Source organism: Leptodactylus fuscus, chromosome 8 (genome assembly GCF_031893055.1).
Source record: "Leptodactylus fuscus isolate aLepFus1 chromosome 8, aLepFus1.hap2, whole genome shotgun sequence".
In the NCBI taxonomy this organism is placed as follows: domain Eukaryota; kingdom Metazoa; phylum Chordata; class Amphibia; order Anura; family Leptodactylidae; genus Leptodactylus; species Leptodactylus fuscus.
This window is the reverse complement of record NC_134272.1, coordinates 21,115,467-21,129,418: the sequence shown is the minus strand read 5'-3', so window position 1 is coordinate 21,129,418 and position 13,952 is coordinate 21,115,467. Positions and strand designations below refer to the sequence as shown.

Below are 13,952 nucleotides of genomic sequence, written 5' to 3'. Positions count from 1 at the left end.
AGTCTCTTATCATCTCTTACCTAGACTACTACAACAAACTTCCATGTGACCTCCGAACTCTCTTTTACCCCTCCATTTCACCATTAGTTTACTCCCCCTTGTTTCTCCTCTGCCGTAAATCCTTTCATTGGGTACCAATCGCCCAACAAGTCCAGTTCGAAATATTAACAATGACACACAAGTCTGATCATGTCTTGTTCCCTCCAAACATCTCTGACCTAATCTATCATGACCTCATCACTCCCAAAAAACTGAGATATGGACCATAAACAATACAAATCAGATACATGTATTGAGGATATATGAGTGATAGTAACATGACAACATGGTATGGATGTAGAGATAAGTGATGAAGTGGACATACCTATGTGTACAGATCAGTCATGTGGTGGACATAACCATTATAGAAGGTCTGAAGATAACCATACGGGATATAGACACAATGTCAGACTGGGGCACCATGGGCTCACAAGATTCTGGATGCCCACCCACCAGAAACCCAAGGAGGTAGACCATAGTGCCCTTTAAATGTAGGTGTCTTCTTCTGGATCATTATTGAATTTAGATCATGGGCCTACCTGAAGATATGTTGGTAGTCTGCTGGGCCAGTCTAACACTGTTTGGAGATGTAGCAGACACACATATGAAAGAAGATGTTTTGATGATATATGTTTATGAGGAGTAGAGTGATGTAATGGTGGTACCAGTGAGCAGTAGAAGATGGACTGGATACACCATAAATGTATGGGTTGAAATTATATTCTGACGTGAAGAATGTATAGCTGTAGATACTTGAGACCTCATCATTGTCTATGGAGATGGAGTGGAAACGTCTTACCTGTGTCCTGTTGCAGAGTCTTCCCAGTGCAGATAAGGTAATCCTGTCTATTAGGGACACTTGTAGAGGAGCAGACATGTAGGCTGAACACTTCTAGATCCTCAGTTATTAAGAGCAGGATGATGTGTCCTCCATGCCCTAAACACTGCTCTCCCCACCTAGATGTGTGGCCACTATGCTAATGGTGGATTATGTTACCTGCGGAGCATATAACCAGAACTACATCACTGCCAGGAGGAGGAGGGAGGGGATCAGGTAAATTCTGAGACTTAGCTTTTGAGGAATTAGGATTTTGATCCAATGAGGTTAAAATTCCTATAGAGAGTCCTATCAAAGTTCAGAGATGGAGCGCCTGGAGCCTTCTGCCTGGTGGCAGTGGAGAGAACGTACTTTCTTCCCTTCACTACTGCTTCGTAACGCTTATCTGTCCTTCAGAATTTGGTGAATCATATCCACACATGCCAACTGTCCAGAAGGGTCCCTAAACCATGGGTTACCTCCTGGACTCACAGAAGAGTGGGCAGATTTCCCAGGCCTGGCTGTATGCTGACACATACAAGAGGATCCATCTTGTTTTACATGTCACACAGGCACTTTATTTACTGGTCATGGCCCCCAAAAAGTGGCATGACAACCACCTGTTTTGCCCACATCACAAAGTGGAATTGTGGTATTGCACAAAAGGGGGGTCTGGGCTGTGACAATAGGGGCATGGACTTGCAGAGTGTAATGTTCTACCAGAAGCTTTCCAAATGTCGGCAAGTATGACCTTAGCTCTGCATCTTTCGGGCACAGCTATGACCAGGGACCAAGTTTTATGGGCATACAAGGGCCTAGTTATAGGGGGTACTGATGAGGAGGGAGAAAGTACGCTAGAATAATACTTGATATCCTTATGATATTAAAGGGGTTTCCAGGACTTATATTGATGTTATATCTTTAGGTTAGGTTATCAATATGTGATCAGAGGGACCCCTGCCGATCAGCTCTTTGAAGGGGCTGTGGATCTCACTAGTGCTGCAGTCTCTTCCGTGTGGTGATGGCGTCATCAATCACATAGTACAGCAGCAGCTCAATCCAGTTCAAAGGACTGGGGTTGACCTGCAATACCAAGTACATCCACTATACAATGTTCAGCGCTGTGGTCAATATTCAGTTCACCTGAACACCGCAGTCCCTTCAACCAGCTGATCGGTGAGATTAACTACAATCTCATTCACTTTTGCTGTGACTATAAAACACACTTTTGTCTTTTATCCCACTGCATTGCCATGATGTACACGTTCTTAAAGGGAGGACCACTGAGGCCCACATGTCCCCTCACCACACCAAGCCCGCATAAACCTCTTTGATCTCATTTGTGGATCTCCTTTGATGGCCGGCAGTCTGAGCATAGTAAATACATTTCTCCTGCCCTTAAGTCCACTGGAGTGAGAAGATTTATGATACACAGCCTTCCACTGTCAGAAAGGATAACATTAACCCTTTGGGGGTAAAATAGCAATTGGTCAGTCACATATAACTAAGAACGGGGGAGGCAGTGGCACAAAAGCGGGCATGATTGCTATGTGAGGGAATTTGATAAGGAATGGGAATGATGGGAAGCTTGTTTGTATAGACATGTTCTGGAGAAGTCTTCATGGTGGTCTGGGCCCAGATAGAGAAGAAAAGGAAACAAGATGACCACACCTCTTTTGGTGACATAAAAGCACTTTAATGTTCCCCTTATATAAATTATATTCCTTTATAACAACATTCCCTACCAATATCCCTGTTTCTTAATGTTCCACCTAACGTTCCTATTGCATTAATTTTCCTTCAAGGACTCCTGATATCCTTTATGTTTCACTTACCTCCAATCCCCCAATGGGTCAAGCAACAGCTTCTTCTTCCAGGCAACAAACCATTTTAGGCCTGCTTGGAGCTGCACCCCTGTTAGGACATGATGGCGGTGCGATGCAGTGACATTATTTTGTCATCTGCACTGGATTGAAGGGATCTTCTACTGTGTTCACAGCACCTTGTGGTCCACAGGTCTAAAGCAACGTGTAAGTGTTGCAACCTACAAGTCAGAGAGTGGAACGCAAGAAGCATATGGTTTCCTGCTCTACCTAGGATTCAGGACCAATTCGGGGCACCTCCTTTCCCTGACTCTGTAACCCAATGAGATTGTTTTAATAACCAAGGAGAGCCATCTGCATCCTAGTCCAAATCGGTGCGGTTATAGGATTTGTCCAGAATCACCGTTTTTTGCAAGGAGGCTGGGGAAGGTAAAAAAAACAAACAAACCCAAAACATATACTCACCTATCCCTGGTTACCAGTGTATCCCACCATAGTCCAGTCCTGGCGCTCCAGGGTCCTGTTTTGGCAGAAGTCCCTGCCTAACATTACCGTTGAGGCCAATCATGTGACGTAGGCAAGTGCTGTCCCATTTCCTTTATTTAGGAAGGACCAGACCAAAGTGGAACCAAAGGAGCACCAGGGACAGGCGAGTATGGGTTGTTTGGTTTTTTCACTTTCCCTGGCCGCCTTGCAGAAAAACATTTACCCTGGACAACTCCTTTAATGCTGTTCCCTAGTGTCAATTTTCCCACAGTACCTTTTGCTTGTGGCCATCAAGGTGTTTATGATGTTCAGTAGCAATGGGTTATGTTATGTCTTCTGCAGTCATATATCTATCCTTCCATTCCCCTGCTAGTCCTCCTCCAGTTCCTCTGTCATGTCCTATGTGCTTTCCTATTTACCGAACCTTTCAACAAACTTTGCAGAAATTAATAGTCCAATGTTTGTATATGAGGAATAACACGTTTTCTGGACATTAAATCACTTATATTCCACGTTTTCTCTTCCCGTGGCTCTAATCTTCAGTTCTCCCTGATCTGTAGGTGGAGACCAGTTGTTATGATGTCTCCTATATACTGCTCACAATAAGTAGGAGCAGGGGTGTAACTTGAGGGGGTGCGAGCGCAACGGACGACTTCAGGATTTTTTTTTTTTTTTCATATCAGTAAGTCTTTTGTAAAATGGGAGGAAATCCACGCAAACATGGGGAGAACATACAAACTCCTTGCAGATGTTGTTCCTGGCGGGATTCGAACCCAGGACTCCAGCGCTGCAAGGCTGCAGTGCTAACCAATGAGCCACCATGTTGCCCCAGGATCGGTAATCTGTATCCACAGAGACAAAACCGGGGTTTGAAGAAAAAACTGCAAAACTTCTATTTCATTTTTTATTTTAGTTGCTTTGGAGCAATACAAAAATGAAGACATAATGGATAAAAAGATCAGACAAGCAAGACTAGTGCAAAAAATTATTACCAGGACTGACTCTTATAAAACGTGGGCGTAAGCTCAGCCAAGGAGCCGAAATAAAACATGACCACACATGCCCCTGAGGTAGCTCTAGGATCCTGGACATGTCCTTTCTGTAAATGCTATAGACACAGGGGTGGGAGATACACCAGAATTTATAATTCAGGACTTAGGGCGCCTCCATTGACACTTACCACCCCAGTATGTGAGTATGAGTGTACCCACTATTTCACTTCTATTAGAGAACATTAAATAAGTTATATTTTAAGACGATCCAATAAATAATCAAAAAGAATAGTTCAGGCCAACTGGGGACATGTGATCTTCTTAGACCATTGCTGGTAGAAGGGTCTTCACGCCTTGACTCTTGTATCACATACCATTGACCTTCTCTTTAATGAAATATTAAGTAACAGTGTCCTCGTTGTAACATGATAGACATGACATTGACTGGTGTGGTTCACCCACCAAGTGTCCAGGAGTAGCGGGATCCTCCAAATATCCGGCATAACCAGTAGAGAGCCATGGACTGGCTTTGCTATGTGACAAACAAAGCCATGATAGACAAGACTATTACCACATAGGATAAGCTTGTAGACTTGATGGCAAGGCTACGGGACAGGTAAGCGTCTCTGTCAACTGCTTTTGTGAATGTGACATTCAGAATATCCTCTTCCAGCTGTGGAATGTTCGTCTTAATCCAGTCCACATAAGAAATCACTTTGGTGTAGACCCCAGGACGGTTCACCTTGCCGCATCCTTCGCCCCAACTTACCACCCCAGCCAAGAACCATTGTCCATTCTCAGAACACGTCAAGGGGCCTCCAGAGTCACCCTGGAGAGAGAAGAAACAGAATACGGATTGTAGCATTGGGTCTCCTAAAATTTCTGGTATCAATGTGACAGGATCTAGGAATCACAGAGGACTGGGGCACGAGAGGCTGTTGGGTGTAACTAGGCCTGTGCTCATAGTTTGTTATAGCTTTATATGTTATCTTGTCATATTAGTGACACGGAGGAAAGTTAAGCCTTGGCAAAGTCATGTGAAGGGTCCACTAAATGGGCCACCAACCTCAGTAAACCTTCCCCATTGACTGAGTCCCATTTTCTTCTCAATTTGCAATGATTAGAAGGACAAACCTAGTATAATATTATAACTTGTTCCTATGTATGTGCACGTTATGTAGGCTCGATCAATTTGCCAAGCTCCCCGAGTGCCATGGCCTCTTCATTCTGTAGGTAACCTGGTCCCAGATTTTACACACTTACAGTAAACCTCTTCCACCTGTGTCTCATTGCTTTAAACCCTCACCCGCCTCATTCAGCCATGACCTCCTACGAAGGTGCCGGCCCTATACCTATAGAGACAGATCTTATTTCATCATATATTGGAGAGCGCTGTTGTGGTAACACCTACCTGGCAGGAGTCGATTCCCCCTGCTTGATATCCAGCACACATCATGTCCTTCAGGATAACTTCAGTGGAGTCAGTGACGGTAGACTTAAGGTGATAGAGTCCATCGCAAGTCTCGCTATCGATCAGAGGCACCTGGGCTTCCTGTAGCGTCTGGGGGCTCATAAGACTCACTGTAGGAAAAAAAGTTGTCTCACATCCTGACTCGTCACTTGATCTTAGAACCGGTCACCTCTCGCAAAAAGACCATGGGGACATTGGGATAAATACCATAGTGTGTTGGTAAGATCTATAGAATAATCTACACACTGGGGCACATTGATCATTATTGTCAGATTAAGGCCCGGTATTCCGTTCGGGGAGTCTGCTTGGGGCACATTTTGTCAAATTGGCGAGCCGCTCTTATTTTTCTGTTCTTTCTGGTGCACACGGTTGATAGATATATTATATATACTGTGGACCCTAAATGTAGACAGAAACGCGTCGCCATGTATTGAGTAACATATCCCACCATGTACAGCATGACGAGACCACCTCTGCGAGGATTCAGTGACCCATCGTTAGATCTAAAGGGGGCGTCGTGTATTTACAATTGTAGATGTTGGCATAGAGCCAACACCGATAGGCGCTCATCTGAATTGGTCTATTTATACCGGACACCATGATGGTTTCTCTGCTATTCGGCTGAATTGGTTATTAGTAACAGATCCCTGATCTCATCAGAAGATGGGTGGCCGATAATTTGCGTAAAAGATGCAATCGGCTGATCGAGAGCGCAAATCGGACAATTATTGGGAACGGGCGTATTCATTCAGATTCATTGGTTCATTCATATTCCTAGTTTGAGATCTTTGGAGGTGAATCACATTTTGTAGTTATTCTCAGACCGTTGGGCAGATGTGAGATGATTCACAGATGGGATGTCCAGGAGATCTTCATAGAGGACAATGGTCTGTGAATACTTACCACCATACTGAAGGTTTCCCCAGCCAGTGATCCAACACATGAGGCCCATGGGGAACACCACGTTGGCTGTAGGTAGGCAGATGGGGAGGATGTAAGGTGTGAAGGTCACGTTGTTCACCATCTCGATGAGACTGATGTCACCCATCGATCCTACAGCCACGTACTTGGGATTTTTAATGATCCTCTTCACATTCACAGAGATTTCTTGAGAAGAATTTGGCAGAGATATTTGATAGCAACCAAGATGGACGGTGAGCGTGGAGGGCGTCACATCACTACAATAAGTAAGGTAACGTGGTTATGAGGAGCGGAGACGCCACCACCAGAAGCAGGCGGGAATGACAAGGTGCAGAAAATACAGAGGAGCCGCTCTAACCTTGTGATACAGTGAGCTGCCGACACCACCCAAGTGTCACTGATGAGAGATCCACCACAAAAGTGACGGCCACGGAGGCGTAAACTGACTTGCCACGGCCACTGACCAGCCCGAGTATTTTGGCCCCCCATGATCCGATTGGAGATCTGAGGTTTCCCACATTCTACAGAGAGAAAAACATTAAGGATTGTGAGTTATTCCATGGAGGTCATAGACAGCAGCAGAAGGAGGAAAGAAGATCATTCCGGAATGGTCCCCTGACCCCTCAGTTCTGTAGGAAAGAAAAGTGAGGAGAAGTAGCGAGAAAAAGGAGGAAGAACAACAAACAAGGAGGAAGGACTAAGGGAAAATATTATACAGTATATCTCCTATAGAGAATCAAAAAGTCAACGGTCTACAACATATTATATCACACGTAGAAAACTGATGGGTATATAAGAGGAATCTAAAATTATTACCTAAAGAGTTTTAATAAATGCTACCCCCCAACCCCCACCCATTATATAAACTGAGGACAAGGACGTGGACAACACTGACATCTAGTGGTCATCTGTCATAAGCACAGGTACTTGAGATCTGCAGTGGGGATCTAGCAACGGGAGATTGGTACCAGTTATATTCTTGTACATAGGAGTAGTATAATAGTAGTTATATTCTTGTACATAGGAGCAGTATTATAGTAGTTATATTCTTGTACATAGGAGCAGTATTATAGTAGTTATATTCTTGTACATAGGAGTAGTATAATAGTAGTTATATTCTTGTACATAGGAGTAGTATTATAGTAGTTATATTCTTGTACATAGGAGTAGTATTATAGTAGTTATATTCTTGTACATAGAAAGCAGTATTATAGTAGTTATATTCTTTTACATAGGAGGTAGTATTATAGTAGTTATATACTTGTACATAGGAGTAGTATTATAGTAGTTATATTATTGTACATAGGAGGTAGTATTATAGTAGTTATATTCCTGTACATAGGAGTAGTATTATAGTAGTTATATTCTTGTACATAGGGGGCAGTATTATAGTAGTTATAGTCTTGTACATAGGAGCAGTATTATAGTAGTTATATTCTTGTACATAGGGGGCAGTATTATAGTAGTTATAGTCTTGTACATAGGAGCAGTATTATAGTAGTTATATTCTTGTACATAGAAGGTAGTATTATAGTAGTTATATTCTTGTACATAGAAGGTAGTATTATAGTAGTTATATTCTTGTACATAGAAGGTAGTATTATAGTAGTTATATTCTTGTACATAGGGGGCAGTATTATAGTAGTTATAGTCTTGTACATAGGAGCAGTATTATAGTAGTTATATTCTTGTACATAGAAGGCAGTATTATAGTAGTTATATTCTTGTACATAGGAGGTAGTATTATAGTAGTTATATACTTGTACATAGGAGTAGTATTATAGTAGTTATAGTCTTGTACATAGGAGGTAGTATTATAGTAGTTATATTCTTGTACATAGGAGCAGTATTATAGTAGTTATATTCTTGTACATAGGAGCAGTATTATAGTAGTTATATTCTTGTACATAGGAGTAGTATTATAGTAGTTATATTCTTGTACATAGGAGTAGTATAATAGTAGTTATATTCTTGTACATAGGAGCAGTATTATAGTAGTTATATTCTTGTACATAGGAGCAGTATTATAGTAGTTATATTCTTGTACATAGGAGTAGTATAATAGTAGTTATATTCTTGTACATAGGAGTAGTATTATAGTAGTTATATTCTTGTACATAGGAGTAGTATTATAGTAGTTATATTCTTGTACATAGAAAGCAGTATTATAGTAGTTATATTCTTTTACATAGGAGGTAGTATTATAGTAGTTATATACTTGTACATAGGAGTAGTATTATAGTAGTTATATTATTGTACATAGGAGGTAGTATTATAGTAGTTATATTCCTGTACATAGGAGTAGTATTATAGTAGTTATATTCTTGTACATAGGGGGCAGTATTATAGTAGTTATAGTCTTGTACATAGGAGCAGTATTATAGTAGTTATATTCTTGTACATAGGGGGCAGTATTATAGTAGTTATAGTCTTGTACATAGGAGCAGTATTATAGTAGTTATATTCTTGTACATAGAAGGTAGTATTATAGTAGTTATATTCTTGTACATAGAAGGTAGTATTATAGTAGTTATATTCTTGTACATAGAAGGTAGTATTGTAGTAGTTATAGTCTTGTACATAGGAGCAGTATTATAGTAGTTATATTCTTGTACATAGAAGGCAGTATTATAGTAGTTATATTCTTGTACATAGGAGGTAGTATTATAGTAGTTATATACTTGTACATAGGAGTAGTATTATAGTAGTTATAGTCTTGTACATAGGAGGTAGTATTATAGTAGTTATATTCTTGTACATAGGAGCAGTATTATAGTAGTTATATTCTTGTACATAGGAGCAGTATTATAGTAGTTATATTCTTGTACATAGGAGCAGTATTATAGTAGTTATATTCTTGTATATAGGAACAGTTTTATAGTAGTTATATTCTTGTACATAGGAGCAGTATTATAGTAGTTATATTCGTGTACATAGGAGGTAGTATTATAGTAGTTATATACTTGTACATAGGAGTAGTATTATAGTAGTTATATACTTGTACATAGGAGTAGTATTATAGTAGTTATATTATTGTACATAGGGGCAGTATTATAGTAGTTATATTCCTGTACATAGGAGTAGTATTATAGTAGTTATATTCTTGTACATAGGGGGCAGTATTATAGTAGTTATAGTCTTGTACATAGGAGCAGTATTATAGTAGTTATATTCTTGTACATAGGGGGCAGTATTATAGTAGTTATAGTCTTGTACATAGGAGCAGTATTATAGTAGTTATATTCTTGTACATAGGGGGCAGTATTATAGTAGTTATATTCTTGTACATAGAAGGTAGTATTATAGTAGTTATAGTCTTGTACATAGGAGCAGTATTATAGTAGTTATATTCTTGTACATAGAAGGCAGTACTATAGTAGTTATATTCTTGTACATAGGAGGTAGTATTATAGTAGTTATATACTTGTACATAGGAGTAGTATTATAGTAGTTATAGTCTTGTACATAGGAGGTAGTATTATAGTAGTTATATTCTTGTACATAGGAGCAGTATTATAGTAGTTATATTCTTGTACATAGGAGCAGTATTATAGTAGTTATATTCTTGTACATAGGAGCAGTATTATAGTAATTATATTCTTGTACACAGGAGGTAGTATTATAGTAGTTATATTCTTGTACATAGGAGCAGTATTATAGTAGTTATATTCTTGTACATAGGAGCAGTATTATAGTAGTTATATTCTTGTACATAGGAGTATTATTATAGTAGTTATATTCTTGTACATAGGAGCAGTATTATAGTAGTTATATTCTTGTACATAGGAGCAGTATTATAGTAGTTATATTCTTGTACATACAGGGCAGTATTATAGTAGTTATATTCTTGTACATACAGGGCAGTGTTATAGTAATTATTATCTTGTACATAGGAGGCAGTATTTTAGTATATAATATTTTTTTTATAAGGGTTTGTGACATTTGTACAGAATACAAGTCACGTTAGGTCACTCCTATTCCTTCAGGTACAGTGATGTTTATGTACACTAGTGACTCGGCAGAATTCTTGTGATGAAGTCATCTCCTCATTCCTCCCGTGTCTTGCGAGTCGTGTATTGTTTATCACCATAACATGGGTAGGACACAATAACTTCCAGTAGGCCCTGCAGCATCAGTCAGTCATAGGATGATAAGTAGATGTAGTTCTCGCCCTCATGAGTCATCCTTCCTAGTATACGGGTTATCTTCTTCACATCAGCTCTATTATTGGTTACATATTTAGGTAAAGATTCAATAAAGGGCAAATCTTGTCTCATTTTTAAATGGTGGAAATGTAGCATAGACAGTCTTATACCTCACCAGGTTTATCACAGTGACTGATGCTGGATGGTAACTCTACTACACCTTTACACCATGTAGCATACGTTTGTACCACTTAATAGCGGGTATATTATGTGCCAGAATTTTGCATCAAGGTTTGGCAAAGTTTTACCGTTGTCTTCCATCTTAGGGCAAGTTCAGTAAGTACAGCCACAAAATCCTGACCAAAATACTCTGTGTGAACTTACCCTTATGCCACACCTTATTTTTCCAAGCCAGGTTTTTATGTCGGGCAAAGTGAACAGTATTAGAAGACAATTATCAAACTGTTGAAGAGAAAACCCCATTTTTTGGCAGTATTGCCCAATCACAGTAAACAGCAAGGATGATAGATTTTAGGAGCAAGTAAAGCCAAAATTGTAAAAAGGACATGATGTTATGGTAGGACCTCTACAGAGAACATACTGTTCTGGGGGAGGGGGCAATCTGTGGAGGACACACTGTTATGGGGGTGGGGGAATCAGTGGAGGAAATACCATTAGGAACTATCTAGACGTATCGGGAATCTGCGGAGGACAGACGGTTTTCTAAATTGCCTGATATTTTTGTATTTCTCATTTGTATATATTGTAATAGTCGTGTACTTACCTTGTGTGGTCTGGTGGACGCCAAAGGTCCCTGTAGATAAAACATAAAGTGTTAATGTGAAAATAAGCCCCCGTCCCAACTGTGTTAGAGAAATCAGTTATTCAGGGCTGACAATTAATGACGTATCCATAACATAGGTGATGAATCTGAGAATGATGGAGACCAACTTCCGTACCAAGCGCATTCAGGTTACCATTTGGGGGGTCCACTTGGGTCCCCCTGAATGGAAACCTAATCCGCTTACAACAAAAAAAGCAGTTACCTGTGGAAACAAACCAGACCCCATAGAGTATAATGGGGTCCATGTGGTTTTTTGCCCAAAATGTGGAGAGTGGAACGGAATCCCCGAATGTAGTACATGCACATGTTGTAGATCCTGATCTCAGGTTACAGTAGCCGACTTGTCTGACAACTACTGTGCTGACCATCATTATCTGCTCAAAAAACAATGGACGCTGCCTTTCCATCTGGAAGAGTCAAAACCCCCTTGATGACCAAGTAATAAAGGACATAGACTTTAGCCCCAGGGGGTTTCTGCCAGATCTGAGGAGAGTCAAGGATTTGCATAACCTGCCTGGTTTGAAGTTGACTATAAGGCTGGTCTTACACGGCCATAATGCAAGTCCGCAATTGGTCTGCAATTGAGGGTTTTCAATTGCGGACCATTTGCAGACACATTATACTCAATGCGGCCTCTTCCACCACCGGATATTTTATCCATGGTGTGGCCGGGCCACAACCGTGGTCCGCAATGTATAGAACATGTCCGTAATGGCCGTGAATTGCCGTGGCCGTGAATTGTGGCACTGCACGGACTCGCCCATAGAACTCTATGGGCGAGTGCGGCAGGACACAGATGTCTGCAGAGTCTATGTTGCCCATCAGCAATTAGTGTTGCTGATCAGCAACTTGCGGACCGTACATTCAATACAGTCATGTAAGACCAGCCTTAGGATATCTCTGGACTTAAAGCTACCTAATAATAAGAAGAACAACAACAACCATCCTCATCATCTTTAGTTATATAGCGCTAACATATTCCGAAACTCAGAGGACACATGAACAGACAATAAGAGACATGCCAGGGCCGAGCCTTTAGAGGTGTCCAGTGATGGGAAGTGAATCTAATATAAGACTGTGTGTATATGGCTGATATATAGGACCGCACACAGAGTTATATAGACACTTATGTCCTCACCCCACATCTGTACAGATTCCCGAGCGCCTGTCCCTTATTCAGGTATAATCTTATTTATATGTCCCCTTCTAAATATCCAGGAGCTATAGTTAGTATATTAGTAACTGGCACAAAACTCAGCAGAATCTACAAGAGATAGATTAGATAGATAGATAGATAGATAGATAGATAGATAGATAGATAGATAGATAGATAGATAGATAGATAGATAGATAGGAGATAGATAGATAGGAGATAGATAGATAGATAGATAGATAGATAGGAGATAGATAGATTAGATAGATAGATAGATAGATAGATAGATAGATAGATAGATAGATAGATAGATAGATAGATAATCACAGAAATATGGATGCTACTCTCACTGGTTGACTGGCAGATGATCCACAAGAATTGAAAAAAAAAAAAAAAGCAGGTTGTTCCCAATTGTTGGACCCTCACTTATCTCTAATGAGCAATCCAAAGGATAGGCCAATAATGGTCAGCCTCGGATAACTGCTTTAACATGTATCGGACACAGATAGAGAATGGACAAGATAGATAGATGGATAGATACAATAGATACGAGGGATGGGTGGCCATGAGGGATGGATGGATATGAGAAGATAGATAGATAGATAGATAGATAGATAGATAGATAGATAGATAGACCTTATCTGTGGGGTCACTTACCTATTAGGAGTAGGGTCCAGGCCACTCTTGCGGAGGACATGGTCTGCTCTTGTGCTGCTCTCGGTGACCACTTCCCCAGTCTGATCTTTGTTTGGGGAATGTGGGTTAACCAGTTCCTGATCTGAATGAACATTTTTAGGACAAATAAAGCAGCACCTCACCCTCTCCATTTCTATAGATCGCTGATCATGTGATCATCACCTGACAACCTGAAGAGCCGGTTCCAGATGTTCTTAGCGGTGACACCAACAGAGGTGACAATCAGATCAGCTCAGGGTAACAATGTGACCTGGGAGTCTATAGGGCTGTATGTATATAGTCCTGTGCATGGTGGCACTCTGAGGTTCTTTGGTTCCACCAGATAAAATAATTCAGGGGCCCAAACTCATAGAGGCCCTAGGAATTAGTAATCTTGAAATTTGGGAGCTGACCCATCATGGTTACTTTCTTCCAAAAACAGCGCCACCTCTGTCCACAGGTTGTCTGTGGTATTGCAGTTCAACCACAGTCATTCCAATATTGCTGAGCTGCAATACCAGACAAAAACCATGGACAGGAGTGGCGCTGTTTGTAAAATAAATCAACCCCTTTAAAAGAGCCAGTT

At 40.5% G+C, this 13,952-nt stretch overlaps 1 pseudogene; it reads right to left on the bottom strand.

Moving 5' to 3' along the window:
• Positions 1-4,640: 4,640 nt before the first annotated feature.
• Positions 4,641-7,110, bottom strand: LOC142217597 (serine protease 33-like; annotated as a pseudogene).
• Positions 7,111-13,952: the final 6,842 nt, after the last annotated feature.